Genomic DNA, 23,323 nt, shown 5'->3' with positions numbered 1-23,323 from the left:
GCCTCTGGTCACAACATTTTCATCTGCCAATCAATGTATATAAACTTGTTATGTTTGTTTCCATTAAAGACATTTAATATATATTGCTGATTCATTAACACTGAACTCTGCCAACTACCCTGTAACTCATGTCTCAGTGAAATTTATCTGCTACACCTCTTTTCTCTAAGGCACCATGATGACACACGTGAATACACACACCATGTGTAACTGAAAATAGTTTGCATTCTCCAGTTGTAGGTTACAGTGTCAAATATCAAATAAATCGGGGCAGTTGACAGTATTTTCCAGGTCATTTATGCCTTTATTAAATTTTAGTTTAGTTGTACAACCAAGAGAAGAATGTTAGACTCCTTCGCTTATGATATTGGCATTGTCTATTTTTTCTCCTTAAATCTGGAAATTTTTGATTTATATGTTTTGATTTATGATTTATGTCTTGTGGATAAATTTACCCTTTCATCATTTGGAAATTATCACTATGTCCATGTTGGGGCCAGAGAAGGCTATCTTAAAATATGCCTCAGTGGCATATCGATTATTTTGAATCAAAGTTACTTGAAAAGCAGCCAGCACAAGCACATTTTGACCCTCCTTTGTCTCCTTAAGCAAGAAATAAATCTCCTGCAAGAAGAATACTTTCGCTGCACCATGCCGCTAACGAGAGACATCTTATCTCCAGGGAAAGGGACTTCGTAGCTGAGAAGCCGACATACACAAACCTTGTTACTTCATTGCTACTTTACTACCCCAGCGCAGAGTTCCCTTAAATTTCTCACTAATTAAACCTCAAATTTAAGCTCCCTTGTCCTGTCAGATTCTCTCAAATTTGTGGTGGTGGTTGTTTTAATGTCAAAAAATGGGAAAGCCTGCTTTGGGTCATTCTGCAAGCATCGTTTTCATGGTTTCCTGTGTGTAAGAAATTAAATTGGTCTTTCTCCTGTTAATCTGTCTCATGCCTACCTAAGTCATAGGCCAGCTGGAAGAATGTAGACGGGTGGGATAAAATTGTTTCCTCTCCAACATACGATATTCTTCATCTTTAAGTCTGTTTTGTCTGATACTAACGTAGCCACTCCAACTATTTTAGGATTGCTATTTGCATGGCACATCTTTTTCTGATCTTTTCAAGTCTGTCTGTATCTTTATATTTTAAGTGCATCTCCTTTAGACAGTATGTAGTTGGGTTTAATATCTTAATTGAAATATGTATCTTCTTAACATTATTAAAATCTATATGAACAAATTTATATTTTTATTATTTGTTATTATTTATATTTTTGTTTTATATTGTAGTATTATCTATATATGTTAATATATTATTTTTCCTTAGCAATCATAAAATTTATTTTAATAGAACATCCTAATGTGTATATAAAGCTTTATAGTTTCTTTAAGATCTAACTCAGTTGTCATTCTCGCCAACATTTCCTTCAATGCTCTCTTCACCTCAGGCTCTGCGCCTACTGAACATTATGAGTCTATCTCATAGTATATTTCTTCATTTAGCACACTGTGTTACCCTGATAAGTTTGTGTGTCCTGTCTTCCACTCATCTGAGAAGTCCTTAAGGAAGAGTGCTGTGTTCTATTGCCAGGGTGGTGCCAGGCACAATGAAAGCATGTTGGATTGTGCTTTATAGTTTAAATGCATCCAGTGTCTCTCCCACCAAAACCGTCTGAGCATGCAGGGTGCATGTTTTCACTGTGAACTGGAGTTTGACACTTGCCATCAGCCTCTCCTTGGATTAAATCATGAGCCCCCCTGCAGCAGTTGACCTGCAGCATCCCCGGAAGGAGCTCAGGCTGGAGATCAGGAGAGAAGCACTCTGTGCTCTGGGAAAACTGGAACATCAGGTCTTCAGATAGTTAGATATTCTTAGAAGATTTTACGTGCCCAGTTCTTGCATCTCCTCATATCTAGAAAAACACCAAACTCCTTCATGGTGAGGTCTGCTCCTTATGACTAGTAGTGACCCTCACAAGACCAGCAACAGACTTTTGTAAAACGTGTGCATGGCTGCAGGTACCTCCCCCTTCACCTGTATCACATATACTGACACTTTTGCCCCTGCCTCTTTGGGGCAACATTTCGCAGTCATCGGCTGATGCAGTCACCTCCATGGGTGAGCCCGGAGGGCTGTGGAAACTCCAGAACTGGCCCAGATAGCTGAGGTGCATGTCAAAGGAATGGTTTCAGTGAGCCCAGACCTCTTTTTTGTTTCTGCCACCTGCCCTTTGTTGCGAAAACTCCGATGTATCCTAGCTCCTCCCTCACCTCTTCAGAGTGGTTTCTCAGGGCTACCTGAGATGCTGTCTCCCAGGCTTAATCCTCATTTTGCCCCAAATTAAACTTAACTCTCAACTTTGAGGTTATGCATTTTTTTTTTAAGTCGACATCATCTGTATTTACAGATGAGGAAAATGAGACTTCAGCCATTTAGGGGTTTGCTCAAGGTCCTTCAGCAAGAAAGTGGCTAAGTCTCCCTATTTTGTGCTGAGAGATGAATAAGTAGTTGGCATTTAACTCGTACAAATGCTTTTGTTTTGGGGTTTTTTTTTTTTGCTCCCCAAGGAACAGATAAGTATTAATGTAATTAGTACTAATCCCTAACACATGTATGTTATTTTAATTGATCTAAAGTGTTTGCTTTAAGGAAACACGAATGTGTGTATATGTGCTTTTCAAGCGTTTGAGGATTCTTCTTATATTTCGCTGGATGAAACACATGCTTTAAGATTACACAAATGCATTAAAGCAGTGCTGCAGATTGCATGTATAGCGTCTGATTTCTTCTTGGGACTTAGTTCCTTTCTGCTGTTAGATATTCAAAGTCCGGTTTTCCATTGCTGCGGATACTGGAGAGAGTCAAGACCACCTCGGAATACTCTGGCCACCTGTTTCCAACATACGATATTAAACGGGAGGCAACTGGAAGGTAGGTGAACACGTGCCAGCTGCAAACCAAATTCACCTGAGCTTTGTCTGTGTAGTTTCTAGGGTTCATTGCCAGTTTTCAACCGTAGGGGATTTTAGGCTCGGATACGTATGTGCTGAAAAGTTAGATTGAAATTCACTACCCTTTCATGATCCTCAGTTGGTAATCTTTGGATACCGTTTCCTTAATCCCTGGAGTTTTTTTTAAACCACATGGACTTTTTTTTTTTTTTTTTGTATCCAGTCTTTCCAGCTCTACTTGTTTTTTGAGAAACAAATAAGCCACTTTACCTGTGACTAGGATGATGGGGTCCTGATAAACACCCTTAGCATGTATTTTTGGAGCCCACGGGAATTAGTTTTATTATTTACAGATTCTAACAGTTGGCAGTTGAGTGTTTTATTTTCATTCCCAGTTGGTACAATTTGTTCACAGCTGATGCAATGGCTGGCCCATTTAATTTCATATATGGTCCACTACGGGGAGGCCCTCTAAGGCTTTCTTTTGTAGTTGTCTTCTCTAAAGCTATCATGTCTTTAGTTTTGCTTTTGTCCGCTGGTCAAATGAGGAGAAAAACAAAAAAAACAAAAACCTCTGAACCTTGGCAGCTGCCCAGGATAACAGCAACTCAGTTGATAAAGAGTCAAAGAACTGGGTCAAAATGTCCCAGGAAAAAGATTTTCGTTGAACACTGCAAACAAGCAAAATGCTTCTCTACATTGCATGAGAGAGAGAGAGCACACACACAGACACAGTGTTCTCTTTTGTTTTTCTTTCACTTTGAAGCTGTGCCTAAGCTGTTCTTAAGTGTTTCCAGCATGGTTAAGTGTCAGCAAGACCATGCTGTCCCAGCCACCCATTTACATTGAAAAACACTGTGCCACAAGTCCTCTAGAAAACATTCTTTTCTACAACTTAATTTTTTTTTTTCTGCTGAAATTCACTAAGGAAGATAGTATTAAAAGTGAGCTGGAGTCTCTTTGCCAAGACTGATTTCACAAAGCCTATTAGACAAGAAGAGTAAAATTGCAAAATTAATAACATTGAAAACCCAAATGCAAGCACCCTCCAGCAGTCATTATAATGCGATACATAATCAGTGTTTATCCTGACTCTAAACTATAACTGATAAAGCCACAATCTCATAAAAAGATTATTTTCAAGACTATTGCATTACCCTCTGAGAGCTAAAATACTCATTTATTCATAGTAGCAGATTGTAATAGCTCTAATTCCCTGAGAAGTGGGCATTGTATGATAATTGAGTGGGCTGGGATGTTAATTGTCCTCCACTTCACCTCTAGATGTTTAACTGCTTATCTCTTCAACCAGCAAACAGTAATGCTCACTTATTTGTGCCTTACTGTTCAGATAATTTTGTGTGCTAATTTATTTGTAATAAAGAGAAAAAAGTATCTGTGCAGACAAAATATTTAAATTGTGCCACGTTTACGTATTAAAACCAAGTGGAGACAGCCTTGTGTCCTAATGGAGTTTTCCAATGGAGTTGCTTTTGCAGTACCTGGGGAGTAACTGGAAATGCAGGAATAGGACCAACACATAGAACGACATTAACACGCATCACTGAATCAATACTACTTGGTTAGTGGTCTACACTACTTTCTAGCAACTTGTCTCAAACCACCTTGCAAAAGTAGCCCTTTGTTGTTCAGGGAGTCGGGCTGGTGCTCCATGCTGCTTTCTGTCGACCCCTGAGAGGTGGAGGAATGTGCCTACAGACCATCTTGTGGGTTACTCAGCCTTGCTACATTGCTGCTGCTCTCACAGGCCAAAGTCCATTGTTCAGGCCAAAGCCCCATTCAACCCTTACATGCTGTTGATTGTGGACCAAAAAATGTTGCCTGACATTCCAGTAAACAGCGAATGTTCCTTGCCACCAAGCCATCAGTCATCAGCTGCTGCAGCCACCCTGTAAAGTGTCTGCACCCTCAGGAGAATTCAGGATGGGGAAAAACAGGATACTGACCTTACCTAGTTAAGATGCCTACCTAAGGAATGATTTCTGTGATCCCAGACTCTTGCATCTTCCTGTATATAGATAGAAAAGCAATAAATTTGTCAATTTGAGATGTATGTTTTTTGCGATTAGCAGTAATCTTTTGATGTGTGACTACATGATTTTGAGGGGTGTTTCTATCTTTTGTTTTTTGTTTTTCATAAAGAACCCATATATATTCTGGCTCCTCCCTGTGTCTTTGGAGCAGTTCCTCAGCGCCGCCTGAGAGGCTGTCCCCCACACCTGAGGCTGTCTCAGTAAGGTCCCTGAATAAAACATCACTCGCCATTTTTAGGTTGTGTGTTTCTCCTCAGTCAACAGAGTTCTGTGCCAGGTGGCCCTAGTCCTTCCTGCCTAATTCTTAATGGCAAAGTTAGCTTTGGACACAAAGATTCTGGGATCCGCAGTCAACTCATTTCCTTACATTCGCTCCCTGGAAATGGCAGTAGTGAAAAGATGTCATAACACAATTGACATAGAAGCGGTTAAAGATACCCCTTACTCGTATTTTTTTTTAAATGAAGGGTTTAATATTTTACTCACTCTGAGTAATGTGGCCATACATTTTCTGTCTTTCAGTCTCATGATAATGCTGCTCACTACTTTTTAAAAAATTTAGTTTCATGTAGGAATCCACGTGTTTAGCAGGAAGGGAGGAAGACCTTTTCCGCGACCCTTCTAGGTTCTTCTGACTGATCTAAGAATTAAAGTGAACCGAGACAGATTAACAGGAGAAAATCAAATTTTAATAACATGTGCACATGAGAGAGGCCCAGAAAACCTGAGCAACTCGCTGAATTGCCAACCCCCTTACTTTACATACAATCTCCAGCTAAGGACAAAAGAGGATGTTGGGGTAGGGATTTGGGAGGTCAAAGGAGAGGAAGGCAATTCACGTGAAGAGAACAAAGCAAGTGTTTGATAAACTTGTGTTTGCTGGGCCAAGCAGAGACAGCGAGGCAAAGAGTGGACTGATTTCTAGGCTCTGCTGAGTTTTTCCTACCACCTCAAGCCCATCCGTATTCTTTGCAGGTATCTCTGAGGATAGCTCTATCCCAGTAACAGGCCCTCTATCTAAATTTATTTATTAGGCAGTTGGGGGAAGGTCAAAGTCTTTTCTTTAGTCTTTGGACTGTGATTGTTTTCAGCACAAAATAATCTGCATGCCAAAGAGACGTTTTTGGGAAGGCAAGTTTTCCTCCCTTATACCACTTTTCCATGGCTTCATCCTGCATGATACCTGTTACCTTAGCACTTTATGGAGCAATTTTGCCTTACATACAGGTAGACAAACTTCCTCCTTTTTCTGGATGTTACTGTGTTGTTGACTCACTAACATTGAACTCATGCCAACAACGCTGTAGCTCATGCTTGAATGAAGCCCTGTCTAATATGCATGTTCTCTATAAAGGTACATGGAGACGGTCTTCCCTTAGGAACACCAGGCAATACTTCAGTACTGCACTTTACACCCTTTTAAATGCCAAAATTGCTAACGAAAAACACAAAATATGAAAAACATGGCTCTGAGGCAACTAGAAAGAGGACACTTGAACATTTAACGTACATTTTGAAAACTGAAACAAGAAGGCAGAGTATTGTTTAGCTGGACTTTGCTGGGAATGTGTGTCAACAGCTCAAATCTTTTATAACCTTGTGCTCATTCACAGATGACCACGCACATGAAGCAAGTATTGATTTGGAGGTTACGTGTAAATTGTAGTAAGTCGATAAATTCACGAAAATGGAATCCGTGAATAATAAGGCTCTCCCCTACTCGATGAGTTCTTAAATGTATTGTAGATGCATTGCTTTGAAGAATAGGAAGAATTAAAGTCAGAAGTTTCTAGAAAAACCAGGTGCTCTTATCATAAAATTAGGTAATAGATTTTAGATAAATAAAAGTAAATAAAGTTATATTAAAGAGTGTTTCTTAAATTTTAATGAGTAAAAATTACCAAGGTATCTTGGTGTAAACAAATTCTGCTTTTATAGGTTTCAGTGGGCTTGAATTCTGAATTTCATATACATTTCCAAATAACACCAAGGCTGATGGCCTCTGAGCACTTGTCGAGTACCAAGGCTTGATAGTCATTTATCAGCTTCCTGATCTTGGGCAATATATGTAATCTCTGTGTTGCATACATCTCATCTATGAAATGGGTAAGTTAATAATAGCTCCACTGCTTTACTGTAGGGCTAAATAAAATAGTACATACAAAGTTCTTAAAACTGTACATGCTGCATAGTAAGCCCTCAATAAAAGTTACTGATGATAATGTGATAGAAAAGCAGGCTTCCACTTCTCACATTCTAAAAAACAATTATACCTACAAACCAGCAAACAAAATCATTTCATTTTGATTTCTCTTCTTTTAGTATCCAGGTTTAAAAGAGCAGCTTATTACCATTCTCTGAATTTCTTGTTACTCTTTATTCCTTAGCTTCTGTCCTTGCCACTCCCAAACATGTGCTCCCATTAGCATCAGCAGCAGTGATCCTGTTAGACCAGCGTGGTGGAGTCTGTTCAGTTCTTGTGTTATTAGACATCTTTGTAATAATTGCCCCATTGATCTCTCTGTTCTTAAAACTGTTGATCGGGAGTTCCCATTGTGGCACAGTGGAAACGAATCTGACTAGTATCCATGAAGATGTGGGTTCGATCCCTGGCCTCGCTCAGTGGGTCAGGGGTCCGGCGTTGCCATGAGCTGTGGTGTAGGTTGATTCGACCCCTAGCCCAGGGACTTCCATGTGCCACAGATGTGGCTCTAAAAAGCAAAAACAAACAACCTGTCTATCTCCTTGACATGGCAGATTAGAAAGATCATTGCTCCCACTTCTATCCTTTCCCCTAGAATTAGAAGCACCTGTCTGAGCCCTGTATCACGTGACCTCACAGAACTGCCCTCTAGAATGGACAAAATATGCTTCCCGCCGTGCTGATGTTGGGAGGGACTGTGTGACTTGCTTTGGCCAGTGCAACAGTGGCAGAGTGAAAATGTGCCATTTCTAAGTCAAAGTCTTTGGAGGGAATGTGTGTTTCTTCTCACATCCTTGAGTTACTGTGATTTTCCTCTAGAAAAGCTTACTAGAGGCAGCTGCTAAACTTTCATCCTGAGCTCTAGAATCAGAACATGTGGAGTAGATCTGAATCCATCAAGTGGCCTGGGGTCCAGCCTGGTGCAGTTTGCACGGCCTAGATGGATGGAGGTACAGCCAACCTGCAGACCTAAGAACATAAAAATCAACTTGTTTCATTGTAAGATTGTGTGATTGTTATACAGGAAAATAACAACAACAAAAACTGACAAATGTAGTTGATTTTCTGTTACCTGACCTCTTCTTAGTCCGTGGATTTCCTGCTCAGCCTCTCTTTTGGATGTGTCTCCCTGTAAAAATCCTAAAAATATCTGTGACCCTTAGGATTTATTCTTAGGAAAACTTTACTTTTTACTCTTTTAAATTATCCTGGACAGTCTCAGTCACTCTTACCTTTAAAAATATCACCTACAATGTGATGACTCAAGGTTTTTAATAATCTCTTGCCTTCCTGTGCCTATCTTCAGGGACTCCTGCCTGGTTTTTTTTTTTTTTTTTTTTTAGCTGGATATCTTTTCCTGGACATCTTATGGAGAACACAGAGTAAAGGATTCTGCAACCAAAGACATGTTTCGTCCCACTCCCTGTTCAGGAATGAACCTCAAAAATGAACACCAAGGGAGTTCCCGTCGTGGCACAGTGGTTAACGAATCCAACTGGGAACCATGAGGTTGCGGGTTCGATCCCTGCCCTTGCTCAGTGGGTTAACGATCCGGCGTTGCCGTGAGCTGTGGTGTAGGTTGCAGACGCGGCTCGGATCCCGAGTTGCTGTGGCTCTGGCGTAGGCCGGTGGCTACGGCTCCTATTAGACCCCTAGCCTGGGAACCTCCATATGCTGCGGGAGCAGCCCAAGAAATAGCAAAAAAAAAAAAAAAAAAAAAAGGAACACCAAGCCCTGTCCTGCCTTGAGGCCTTTTTGTCGCCACTATTCCTTCGTCCTAGAAAACAGTACATCTGCCTGAAGCAGTTCATGCTCATCCATCAAGCCTCAGCTCAGAGGACACTTCTTAAAAGAGTTCTTGACTGACCGCCCTGTGAGGAGCCCCCCTCTACTCATTAAGCTACTGTTTAAAAATTACATCCCCTGTTTTTGTTTTTTGTGTGTGTCTTTTTGCCATTTCTAGGGCTGCTCCTGCGGCATATGGAGGTTCCCAGGCTAGGGGTCCAATCGGAGCTGTAGCCGCCAGCCCACGCCACAGCCACAGCAACATGGGATCCGAGCCGCATCTGCCACCTACACCACAGCTCATGGCAACGCTGGATCCTTAACCTACTGAGCAAGGCCAGGGATCGAACCCGCAACCTCATGGTTCCTAGTCGGATTCGTTACCACTGAGCCACGACGGGAACTCCTACGTCCCCTGTTTTATTTCTTTCACAGTACTTAAAAACATCATACTTTCTCACTTATTTACTATGTGATCATCTCCCCAATAAGAATGTAAAGACTGTAAGGCCAGCAAACTTTTAAACCTACTGATCATATACTTAGTGCCTAGCCTGAGGTTGGAAAGAAATTGTTTCCCAATAAATATGTTAGAAAGAATGAATAAACTCGTTTCCTATTTCACTTTTGGATGAATAGCTCCAAAATTCAACTGATTATCCATTTCAAAAACTTAGGGGCCATCTGTAAGTTACTCTTTCTTATCAGTGCCCTACCAGTCAATTGTCAAACTCAGGCTCATATTCCAATGTATTTCTTATCTCCACCTCCATCCTCTTTCTCCTCATTTCTACTATTACTGCTAAATTCTATTTTTAATTTATATTTTTTGTCTTTTTTTAGGGCCACACCCGCAGCCTATGGAGGTTCCCAGGCTAGGGGTGGAATCGGAGCTGTAGCAACCAGCCTGCGCCACAGCCACAGCAATGCCAGATCCAAGCTGCATCTTTGACCTACACCACAGCTCATGGCAATTGCCAGATCCTTAACCCACTGAGCGAGGCCAGGGATCGAACCTGCATCCTCATGGATGCTAGTCGGGTTCATTGACTGCTGAACCACTGTGGGACCTCCTATTACTGCTAAATTCTAAGTGGTTGTCCTCCTAGTCTGTATCCACGGTCTCCTGACTGGTCTTCCTATGTTTTGTTTTTCTCCCTGTATTAATCTGATTTCATTTGTGCTAATGCTGCATAAAAAATAACCTCTAAGTCTCAGTGATATAGTGTTATTTAAGTAACAAACATGTATTTCATGCATATTAACTTATATATAGATCTGCGGCAGTTTAGCAGAGCTTGGATTGGTTTCTGGCTTGGATCATGTTCATCAGTCTGGAACTCAGACTGAAAAAAGAATGGCTCACTGGTACCTATTCTTTTCAAGAAGACAGAGGAGAAAACTTGCAAAGCTTCATAAAGCCTCAGATGGGAACTGGTGTACTGTAATTCTTGCCCATGTCCCATTGGCTAAACACAAGCCTGATCTCCGTGGACTCTATGAACTGTAGTAGGAGGCGCTGCAATTCAGATGTGAGTATGTAATCTCGTTACAGGGATTGAATGAAGAGTTAATATAGTCTAATCAGTCATACTCAATCTTCCTTCTGTCATGACTCCCAAAGAGATCTAGGTGAAAAGTAAAACTGCATGTCACTCCTTTTCCTAAAACCTTTTTATTATCTCTTATACTGTAAGATACAACTCAAACCATTTCTACCTACTGCTCAGGCCTCCTCTCCTCTTCGCATTTTATGCTCCAGCAACAGCAAACTGCTTGTTCTTGGCTGCTCACACCAAGCTGTTTCATGCCTCCCTGCCTTTGCTCCTGACATTTCTGCATGGAAATGCTTTTCTCACCTTTCATTCCATTTCCTACTGGTTCATTCCTACTCATTCTTCTGGGCTCAGCTTATGCATGACTCACTGGATGTGTCTCCCTGGCCCTCCTCTCATTCACTTCAGTGTATCCATTATACCTTGGGCAAGATCCTAACGTAGCATTTATCACTTTGAATAAAATTATCCAATTCTGTATGTATGTCTTCTCTTAGGTCATAACCTTTCTACGGGTGAGAACAAAATCTTTAAAATATGTCTCCAGTATCTGGAACAATATAGGATCTGTAGCAGTCACTCTGTATGCTTTGTAGAATAGGACCACAGTAATTCTTCTTTTATTGCATCAAAGTTTATTACCCAAGTTTTAAAAACTTCTACTTCATGTTGAACAAATCTGTGTTCACCCAGATCATACACTTTATAATTTTAAAGAGTTAGACTGTGTTTCTTCTTCGTTCACAACCCCTCAAACCCCTCTCTCAAGAGATGCATCAATACAAGGTCTGCCAGTCACTGTCTCTTAGGTCCTAGAATATTACATTTATTTCAGTGAGTTACAGCATTTTTTTTTTCTTGGCATGGTCTCCTTTTGGTTGAACTTCTAAAATTAATAACCAAGAATGCTGTGAGAAACAGGATGTTCCACCCCTTCATTAAGGAGTGGAGTGTGGAAGAGTCAATTCAAAAGACAACTGAGGCCTTTGAGTAGGAAAGAATTAAATGAGGAAAGATGAAAAAAAAGGTAAAGCCCTCTGTTTCTGTGGACTTGATTATGTTGCAGCAATTGAAGGATGAAGGGACCCTGCCTTTTGTTTTGTTTTGTGTTCTTTCTTTCTGGGCTGAGGCGTGGCAGACAGAATTTAAACTAAAGACTTGGAGTTCCCGTCATGGCGCAGTGGTTAACAAATCTGACTGGGAACCACGAGGTTGCGGGTTCGATCCCTGCCCTTGCTCAGTGGGTTAAGGATCCGGCGTTGCCGTGAGCTGTGGTGTAGGTTGCAGACGCGGCTCGGATCCCGCGTTGCTGTGGCTCTGGCGTAGGCCAGTGGCTACAGCTCCAATTTGACCCCTAGCCTGGGAACCTCCATATGCCGCGGGAGCGGCCCAAGAAATAGCAAAAAAAAAAAAAAAAGACAAAAAATAAATAAATAAATAAATAAACTAAAGACTGAGGGAGCTCCCTGGTGGCTCAGAGGGTTAGGGATCCGGCATTGTCACTGCTGCAGCTGCTGGCCCACACCACCACCACAACGTGGGATCCCAGCCACCACTGTGACCTACACCACAGCTCACAGCAGTGCTGGATACACTGAGTGAGACCAAGGATCAAACCCACATCCTTGTGCATACTAGTTGGATTCTACTGAGCCGCAACAGGAACTCCTGCTTTCATTTTTTTATTTGCCTTTGTTAATTTCTTTGGTTCATAACTCACCCAGTGGCAGTAAAGAGAATAATTTAAAAATTGTTGTTTTGTTCTGTTTAAGTGGCAGAATCCAGAACTGACACTTCATAATGAAGGCTTTTGTAACAGCTAACGTGTTCTTATTTGCAGTAACATTTTCTTATTAAGGCTGGGGGGAGTAGCTGCTCCTGTGGTTTTGTTGTTTTGTTTTTGTTTTGCATTATGAAATGATATTTATTTTTGAATTTCATTAACTTTAGGTAGTAATGCTGGTTCTCTAGTATTGTGAATTTTATTACAGATATATTACTCTTTTAAACTTATGCTCACCTCTCTCCTTACTGTTCTTTTATAACATATCCTCTTTAATTCTTCTATTTTTTTTTTTTTTATTCTACACTTGTCAGCTGTCCCACTGATTTGTGGGGAGTTTTCATTCTAATGCAAGCTGATGTTCAGGTCATATCAAGTTTTTTTTTTTAACTACAGTTTTTCTTACTTTTTTTCCTAAATTCAGCCCTACCCTGATGCATCATACTCAACATCTCTTCTTAAAATTCTCCCATCTTACCTCATGACATTCAAAGCCGATTCCCACAAAGGCACCAGAAATATTCAGTTCGTGTGTCTGCCACCCTTCTCTCATCCTCACCTCTCCTGGCCCTGCTGCATTCTCACAGTGTCCCTACCGTCACCTTCCCTCTTCTTTGGAGCTTGCTTCTTGCCACCTCAGGAGTGGGACAGTTCCTTCTTGTTCTTTTCCAAATGTCTCTTTAATTCTACTTCTTCCTGGCACTGGGGCTTTATTATTGTCAGAAGTGGTATCTCTGAGATTCGTGCTTTTGAACTTTCTATCTGGCAAAAAGGCTCTACCTGTGACAATGCCTCAAGCCACTGAAGAATAGAAATAATAACGGCTAATATTTATTAGGTCTTTATTATGAATCAGGTGCCGATCTCAATGCATTATCTCATTTAATCCCCCAACAGTCCTGTGCAGTAGGTAGTATATTATCCCTATTTGTCTGATTTGAGAAAACTGAGACATAATGAGGTGAAGTAACTCATTCAGTGACATCTAATAAAGGATGGAGCCCAAATAACCATTTTACTTTTAGAAAGTTAGTTATCCTGCAGATAGAATATGGGAACGGCTATTCACAAAATCAAATTTCTAAGACATCATCTGAACTACCCAGAGTATTTATGGGGGAGACAGGCAGGGGAACAAAGTCCTTCAGTTTAGAGATGAATGAGAAAATATGCCAGCTTCGAGAGCAAATGTGACCTAGCTGCACACACAAATTTGAATAGAATTTTAAAAACTGCGAAGAGTCCAGCCGTGCTATGAGGTCCAAATACTGCTAAGAAACCTGTCTTCGTTTGCAGAGGCTGCTCTAACAGAAACATAGACTGAGTACCTTACAAACAACACATTGATTTCGCGCAGTTCTGGAGCCTGGGAAATCCAAAATCAAGGTGCCAGAAGATTCGGTGTCTGGTGAATGCTCATTTCTTAGTTCAGAGAGGACTGGGTTTTTTTTTTTTTTTTTTTTTTTCTTTCTTTCTTTCTTTCTTTCTTTTTTTTTTTTTTCAGTGCAGTCTTACATGGCAGAAGGATCGAAGGATTTCTCCGGGGTCTCTTTTATTAGGGTGCTGACCCCTCTCCCAACGTTTCTACTCCTCTTGGGGACAAGGTTCTCACTAATCAGTTCAGGAGGACCATATTAATCTGTAGCAATGCCCCTGGGATCAGGGCTTTCTTTAGGACAAAACCGAAGCGGTTATTGTCTTCTTTCCTTTGTCATTGTTATTTCCAAATTGTGGCTCTAAATTAAGCCTAAGAAATTTAACGTTTCCTCATTTTTTTCCCACAATGATAGTAGGTTTCTCTCGAGGAAATAGTCTATTCCTGTAAAATAAATAAATATATCAGTCGATTGTTTGGTGCCCCTGCATTGGGTAATGCCCCAAATATTTGCTTAATCAGATTAAGTAATCTACCTTATCAGCAGTATGAGAAAGACTAATGAGTGGCAACATTTCTGTTACATTGAGCTGAAAATCAAGATGGTTCCCTGGGCAGGTATGAGCCACAGATCTTTAGCCCAGATTAGAGACAGTTCTAGAAGGTAGGTGATGTTTCTCTCTCCCGGACCCCATTCTGGTCTACTGCCTCTCCTAGAGTAAGGAGTTCCGCAAAAGAGAAGTACACGTAGCTCCGTGTATCCTTTACAGGACCAACCAGCAGGGTTTACTCAGAGACAGTCCAGAAAAGAATGGGGTCCTGAGATGACCAAAGAGGAGATTCAGAAAGACACTCTCTCGTACAGAGTCGCAATAGCTTTCAGATACCCATCTTGCCAGGCAAGGGTTTTAGTTCTTACAAGTGTGACCCAACTACTGATATCTTGACCTAAACCTTGATCTTGACCCGACGCACATCAATATCCCTCTTCTTTCAGAGGTAAAGCGAGCCCACTGTGGTTGGAGCTTACTTGGAGTAGCAATGTGTACTATTTGGTTTGTGTGCTGTGTGCATGCGCATTACTGTCTCAAAGAGAAGGCGTCTCAAACTTGAAAAGCATCTTAAGCTCTTGTTTTATTTTTTTAGTCATTCATCCTAGAAGACTGGACTAAGGAGCCCCTCCCCTTCTTATTTTAATTTAGATGGTGAGAGAGATTTCAAGTTCTGTCTCTTATTTCTTATTCAGTATCTATCCTAGAGGCTCAAAGTAGAGACGAGAGTGAGGACTTCCTCATGCTGCATTTTACCAGCTAAATTTTAATAAGAAGGAGTGTTGTTTTTTTTTTTCTCCTGTAGTCTAGTACACCTAATTGTGTTTTCAGGGTGAATGGCTGTAAATTTGAGTAAATGATATCCCTAAATTGTCTGCCTCCTCTCTTTGTACTGCTTCAAAGAATCAGATGAAGCAGTCTTCATTAAGCAGTAGAATCAAATTTAGCACAACACACTGTTTTTTAGAAAAATCTAAACCTGTATTTAATTTTATTAACAAGAGGCTTGGGGGAACCTTGATATGAAGTTCTTTCCATATTATGAAGCAATTGCAATTTACACTAAATATGCTGATCATAAAGACCCAAGCTTCAATGATTTCTTCAAATCTTAGGTGCAGTCAGATATTGTAAATGATGTTCATAAGCTTGGAACTCATTTAATGCTCTCGATTGAGCCTGTTCTTCACAGCCTGTGAGGTAGAAAATCTTTCACATGCAGTAAAATATCATTCTTTGATTGCTTTCATTCACTTAATAAGAACTTCACTCAATTCAACTAATATTATTTGTTCTCTTAATATATGATAAGTTAAAATATATTGCTCTGGAATTTAAAGATTTGTAAAAAGGAAACGAAAACTTTGTTATTGAGGATTTTACTACATAGTAGCAGTTTTAGCCAAGCACACAAACTCTTCCTTTAAAGGTTGACTGGATTAATATTTTTTAACACGAACAAGTCCTTTGAGGTTCAGAGGAATATGAGATTACCTTTGAAGGGAAGATCAAGAGAACTTCTTGGAGAATTGGCTGTTGCAGCCAGATAGGATTTAGACTAGTGGAGATAGGTATAGGGATATGATTATTTTGTTCTATGTTATAAAGCCACTTTTATATATCTATTCTGCATATTCAAGTGTGCAAATGTTCTCTTTTGTGCCTTTTTTCAAAACTTAACATTATACGTCAGAAATAGTTCAAAGTAAATACATAGAAATCCAGTTTATAAAAAATTATGTCCACTATGTACCATAATTCATCATTACTTCTTTATTTTAGTAAAATTTGTCTTTAATTAAAACCATGTTATTATTGTATTGAAGTTTCCCCCCCAGTTTTGTTTAACCAGTTCACAATGAATGGACTTGGATTATTTCAGTTCTTTTGCTAGTTAAAAAATTTATTTGACCAGTCCCTCATTTGGAGAATTTAGATTATTTCAAATCATTGTTAATATAAATACTGTAGCCATAGACATTCCTGCTCACAGGTAGAAGCCATTGTGTAGATATATTTGTTAGATCATGAGATATGTGCATTTTAATTTTGATTGACAGAGTCAAATTGCACTATGTAATTGATTTTTATTCCCACGAAGAATGCATGAGATTACTGGTTTCCCTATACAGTCTCCTACACAGAAGATTATTAAACTAGATTTTCATCTCTTTGATGTGAAAGGTGGTATTGCATTGTAGTTGTAATATGTACTTTTTATTACAAGGGTGGTTAGGCATCTTTTCGCATACTTAAAAGTTGACTGTGATTCCAACAATAGCAGAAATACTTATTGCAGATACATCTTCTACTGGGAACAACTAGAAATATTGCTCTCTCTTCTCTCCTCTGTCCTTTCTCTCTGTAACTCTGTATAAAGAAAATGGGAAGTTATAAAAAAAGTAAATGCAAAATCTAGGACTGAAAAACAGTAATGAAAATAAGACCTCATAGAAGGATTCAGTAGAAAACTAGGCAAATAATGGAGGAGAAAAAATTGTTAAGGAACTATCACTGAAAATATTTGAAAAGTGATAATAGGTATCAAGCTATATATTGAAGAAATGATACTTCCCCAAAGAAAACCATATGAAGGCATAATAAGGTAAATACTGAAAACCGAAGCAAAGAAAACATTGAATGGCAGCCAGAGAAAAAGACCCATAATCTTTACTAGAACAGTAATGCAGTTGACATCTGATTTCTTAAGAAAGTCAAGAAGCAAAAAGACATTGGAATGACTTATTAAAAATAATGAATTAAAAACAACTACCGATATAGAATTCAGTACTCTGAAAACATCCCTTACAAGCAGAGAAAAAATAAGGACATTTCAGATAATTGAATCAGAGAGTAGCCTTCCACAAACATAAGTATACTAAGGAATCATTAAAGGGAGTAATTCTGACAGAAGAAAAATTATCTCAGATAAAGCAGGAAAGAATAAGAACCATTTGGTAAATCTAGTTCCCATCGTGGCTCAGTGGTTAACGAATACGACCAGGAACCACAAAGTTGCAGGTTCGATCCCTGGCCTTGCTCACTGGGTTAGGGATCAGGCATTGCCATGAGCTATGGTGTAGGTTGCAGACGTGGCTCGGATCCCCGTGTTGCTGTGGCTTTGGCGTAGGCTGGTGGCTACAGCTCCGATTGGACCCCTAGCCTGGGAACCTCCATATGCCATGGGAGCAGCCCAAGAAAAGGCAAAAAGACAAAAAAAAGCCATTTGGTAAATCTAGATGAATATTGATTATATAGAACAATAATAATTATAACCTATGATATTTTAAGGTAAGATTAAAATGTTCAGTAACATCAAAAAAGGAGAGAGGGGTATGTGAATAGAGTTAGATTGTTCTAAGTTTATTGTATTCTTTTGAAAAAGGAAAAAGTAGTAATTTATATCAACTAGTCAAAGGTGTATGTTTTAATTTCTAGGGTAGCCACTAGAAAAGAAGTTAAAAATGTATAAGTAGTGAACTTGATAATTAAAAATGGAATAATAACAAACATTTCTTCCAAAGAAATTAAATGTGAAGGAAAAAGGACTATTGAAAAGGTGGAACAAGTAGAAAAACAAACAGTAAATCGTAATTGAAATCTAAATGTATCTGTAATTTTATTAAATATGTATTACCAAATAAGCTAATTAAAAGTAATTGCATTAAAATACTAGCATTATATGTTAAAGAATTACATCTTAATTATAATTTTTTTAAAGATTGAAGTAAAACATGGAAAATATTCAAATACTAAGTAAATAAAGTTTTTGTACTTATATCAATATTAGACAATGATAACTTTAAGGTTAGAAACCTAATAATAAAATAAGTAAACAAATCAAAAATCATAGTGTAAAGTTTTAACTTGCCTCAGTTGGTAATGAATAAACCAGGCTAACTGAAATCATTACTAAAGCTGTAGAAAATTTAAACAGCATGATTAAAAGATAAATAAACTTTTATAAAAATGCTTCACACAACATCTGCAGAATACATATTATTTTCTAGTGCACGTAAACAACCTACCAAAGCTGACTATATGTTGAACTTTAAAACAATTCTCAACACAACTTGAAGTATTGAAATCATTCTGAACATTATGGTGCATTTAAGCTAGAAAAAGTAACAGAATAACAGAAAATTAGAAAATGCTCAAACATTTAAACAAAATATTAACTAAATGTTTCTCTCTGTATGTATATTTAAAAACTAGATAGAGTTTTTTTCTAGGAATATACTGTTGGCTTATCATTCAAAAATAAATCCATTTTAATCTGTCATATTAACCAAATGAAGAAATAAGCCATATGATTATCTTGATACCTAGTTCTACTAAACATTTTCTAGACATCCTAGCCAAGGAAATAAGGCAAGAAAAATAAACAAAAGGAATAGGGATTTAAAAATATCATTGCAGATGCCATGAATTGTGCATTTAGAAATCAAAAGGGACTACATATTTATTATAATTAGGATTAATTACAATTAATTATAAAAAATGTGTGATTTCAACAGCATGCCTGGAAATAACTCAAAATCATTTGTATTTTCATATACAAGGAAAACAGCATTATTCAATGAAAGTTTCAAATGAAACCACTTTTAGTTGTAAAACAAACATCACTTTGAGATATAGGTAATAAAGGATGAACTAGGACTCTACACTCAAAATTTTGAAATGTTAATGAGAAAATTAAAGACAATTTAAATAAAGGTGGGATATATTCTATTCAACTATTGGAAAATGCAACACTTTAAAGACAACGCTTCTCCAGAAACTGATCTATACTTTGCAGTTCTACTTATTCAATGCAGAACTTTTTTTGGTGAAAATTAGTGAAGTAATTCTAAAGTTTATATAACAATATAAAGAGCCAAGAACAAACAAGGCAATACTGAAAGAAATATTATTGGAGACTTTCTTATCAGATATCAAGACAATGTAAAGCCCCTAATAAGCTAGTGGAATATTAATGTAAGAATAGATATACAGGTGTACTAAGAAGTATAAAATCAGATTATACGTCACATGCTACTCAAAAATTTTATCAAAGTCAATTGTAGATTAAAATATAAAAGATAAAAGAATGAAACCTATAATAAAACATTAGAGAATATTTTCATGAACTTGGTATGGTGATGAATTCTTAAATAGGACACAAACAACATTAATCATAAATAATTAGATTGATATATTGAACTATATTGAATTCAAGAACTCTGTTCATTACCAAAAAAAAAAAAAAAAATCATTCTCTTAAGAGAGTGAAAAACCAAACCATGAAGTGGGAGAAAATAACTACAATATATTAACAAGTAAAATGTTTCTATCAACCATTTAAAAAGAAATGTTTCTATCAACCATTTAAAAGGAAAAATGTTTCTATCAACCATTTAAAAAGAACAAATCAATAAGAAAATAGTAACCCAATAAATAAAAAGGGGAAATATATTTTTGACAAGCATTTCACAATGTTGGTGTAAAAACAGCTAGTTAACTTGTGAGCAGATATCCAACCGCAATACTCATCAGAGAAATGAAAAAGAAAATTATGTCTGTGATCATACTATTATTATATACCCACCAGAAGTGCTAAAATGAAAAAGAGTGGTGAAAGGAAACAGCGCTGAGATAGAAAGGAAACACATACATTATGATGAGGGTGTAAACTGATAAAACTACTTTAAAAAATTATTTGGCAGCACCTACTAAAGGCTGATAAATACCAATATACATATTCTGTGACCTAGAAATTTTGCTTTTAGGTATGCATTCAACATACCCAAAAGGCATGCCCAAGAATATTCATAGAAGCATTATTGGCAATAGCCAAATATTGGAACCAATTCATTGCTTATCAAGAGTAGAATGAAAATGATGTGTGACATATTCATAAAATGTATGTAATTCTATATCATAATGAAAATCCATCAACTGCTATTACATACAATAGCATGAATAAATCTCTGTCACATAATGATAATGGAAATAAGCCAGACATGTAGGAATATATACTACATGATTCTTTTCATATAAATTTCAAAATTAGAAAAAAATAATCTGTATTGATGGAATCAGGGTGATTGCCTTAGGACATGAAGGACAGCAGTCTTCTATTTTGCTGGTAATATTCTGCTTCCTCACCTGGTCACACGGGAGTGTTCACTTTTTGATAATTCATGGAACTGCACACTTATGTGCACTTCTTAGTTTGTACATTGTAAGTCAATAAATGTGTTTCCTTCTTCCATTCCTCCTTTCTTTCCTTCACCCTTTTTTATTTCCCTTTTTTCTCTTCTTTCTTTCCTCTTTCCCTAGCTTCCGTCCATTTTTCCTTCCTTCTTTCTTGAATTTTTTCTTCCTTTTGAAATTGTTGATAGCAGAAGTAGCAAGTGAGACAGGCAGATGCCTGGGGAATAGAAGTTACAGTCCTGATATTGGTATTGCTGCTAGTTTACTAGACAAAGCACTTAACATTGTGTGTTTTCTTTTCTCATCTGTCAAATAATTATAAAGTAATGTATTTGCTTTATTTACATTGCGGGTTATTTATCAGAAGCAAATAAAATACTAAATGTAAGAGTGCTGGAAAAGCTAATAGTGCATAAGTATGTTACATTATTCTAGCTAGAAACCTGGAAGTTATCTGTAACTCCTCACTTTCTTTTAGTTACAACAGGCAAGAATTCTCTAAAATTGTGAAGTGTACTTATGGAGCAGTGTTTTAATTAATCTCCTAATTTCTAACTTTATATATCTGGAACACGTGACATTAGTTAAAATCACAGACTTTGAAATCACTTTATTATCATTTTAATCAACCACTGATTTGATTTGTAAGCTTAGGCTGATAACTTGACCTCGCAAAAATCCGTAAATTTTGTGAAATGGTTAACTGCAAAAAAAAACCTCACTCAGTATAGCATAGTAGTTGAGAAAAATGTTTCCAAATCAGAGAAACTGTTTTCAAATCTTGACTAGCATACTCTAAGGTTGGAGTGTTAATTAACATCTTTGTACCTTAACCGTTTTTTTCTGTAAAACATGGTAAATTTTACTGTTTCTGACATTATTATATAAGAACTGTACCACATTTTAATTTCCATACATATCCTTTGTTTTATACCTCATGATTTAGTTCATTGTAACTTTCCTTGGGAATCTCGTCTTTCCTCTTAGTTATTTTGTTTTTTTGTTTTGTTTTGTTTTGTTTTTTGTTTTTGTTTTTGTTTACCTCCCAAGGCATGTGGAAGTTCCCAGGCTAGGGATCAAACCCTCTCTACAGCAGCACCCTAGCCACTGCAGTGACAATGCGAGCCTTAACCTGCTGTGCTACAAGGGAACTCCATTATCCTTCTTCTTAATTCCACTATTGAAGTCTTATTTACCTTTTAACAAAATACTTTCTGATTTTCTTTTTCTTATTGCCAGATGTGGTCTCTCTTTATTTTGAATTTAAGGCAATTTATATTTTATGTCTTTGCAAGAATTATGATGAAACATTTAAGTTGAACAAAAAGGTTGGAAGAATAGTATAATGAACATCTTTGTCCCTCTGTCTTAGTTAAGACATACAACATTACTATATTATACTTATAAGTCATCCCTGGAGGAGCACGGAGCTCTGCGTCATTCATTCCCATTATTGACAATGCTCCTTTTGTATAATTATATTGCAATTAATTTATCTATTCAAATGTTTATGGATAATTTCTTGGTAATTTTCTGTTATAAACGGCAACTTTTATGAACACGTCTTATGTCTTCGTGTATATAAGAAATAATTATCTGACTTATATTCTTAGGAGCATATAATTACAGAGTTGTTCTCCAGAATGACTTTACAAATTCAGACTTTTGCTAACAGTGTCTACTTCTTCATCTATATTTGATATTGTCACTCTTAGATATTTTTGCCAATCTGATGGGTATAAAGTGGTAGTATAATATTGCAGTTTTAATTTTCCTAACTAGAGTGGATTTGAATATATTTTCTCATGTATATGTTTCATATATATATGTTGTTTCACATATATATGCTCCCTTTTCCTGAATTGCCTGTTTATATACTCTGCTCAATTTTCTCTTATGCTGCTTCATCTTTTTCTTATTGATTTTTAAGAGTTCTTTATATATTCTGGATGCCAACATTTTATTGGCTATATGCGTCTCAAAGAACCTCCCACAGTTGGTGGCTTGATCCACTTTTAAAATGGTTACACTTAATGCACAAAGCATTTTATTTTGACATATAGATATTTGTCAATCTTTCCCTCACATATTTAATAATGTGCTTTGTCCAAGGAAGACTTCTCCACCCTGAGTTCATAACATTCTCCACTTTCTTTAAAACAAATTTACTTTGTTTCTAATTACCTCGAGCTTATTTTTGTTTATAGTATTAGATTGAAATTCACTTTATTTTTAAGCTATGGGAATAACCAATTGTGTTATGTTGGATTTCCTAGGAAACAGATTCTGAAATGGGGATTTGTGTCCATGTGGTTGGTTGGTGAGATGTAAACGTTAAAGATACAGAATGAAGAGGGGGAAAATAATATAATACAACAGGGATTTTTAAAAATAATATAATAAATGAATAGATTTGAAAACCTAGACAAAGTGGAATAATTCCTACAAAATTAGAAAATGCCAAAATTATCACAAAATGGGGAAATTTGCCCACATTGAAACCTACCAAAGAAAATAAAATGTTTTATCTGAAAACCTTCACCCTAAATGCTCCTGACTCAGACTCCTTTAAAAGTAAGTTGTGGGAGTTCCCATTGTGGCTCAGCGGTAACAAACCCAACTAGTATCCTTGAGGATGTGGGTTCAATCCCTGGCCTTGATCAGTGGGTTAAGGATCTGGCATTGCCTTGAGCTGTGGTGTAGGTCTCGGATGGCAGCTTGGATCCCTGTGTTGCTGCTGCTGTGGTGTAGGCTGGCAGCTGCACCTCCAATTGGACCCCTAGCCTGGGAACCTCCATAGGCTGCAGGTGCAGGCGCAGCTGTAAAAAAGAGAAAAAAAAGTAAGTCATAAACAAGTTTTACA

General features: G+C 37.6%; 1 long non-coding RNA gene across 1 annotated transcript in view; it reads left to right on the top strand.

The window, feature by feature from the left end:
- The first annotated feature begins 6,102 nt into the window (after nt 1–6,102).
- The window catches only part of LOC125130064 (uncharacterized), a 45,638-nt gene continuing 28,417 nt past the window's right edge, over nt 6,103–23,323 (top strand). The window contains exon 1 of the long non-coding RNA XR_007135635.1: nt 6,103–6,239. This is a non-coding gene — a long non-coding RNA (uncharacterized LOC125130064). The remainder of the gene's footprint in view (nt 6,240–23,323) is intronic.

The sequence above is a fragment of the Phacochoerus africanus genome, chromosome 6 (genome assembly GCF_016906955.1).
Source record: "Phacochoerus africanus isolate WHEZ1 chromosome 6, ROS_Pafr_v1, whole genome shotgun sequence".
Classification (NCBI taxonomy): Eukaryota; Metazoa; Chordata; class Mammalia; order Artiodactyla; family Suidae; genus Phacochoerus; species Phacochoerus africanus.
The sequence above is the reverse complement of the archived record's forward strand: the minus strand, read 5'-3'. Positions and strand labels throughout refer to the sequence as shown.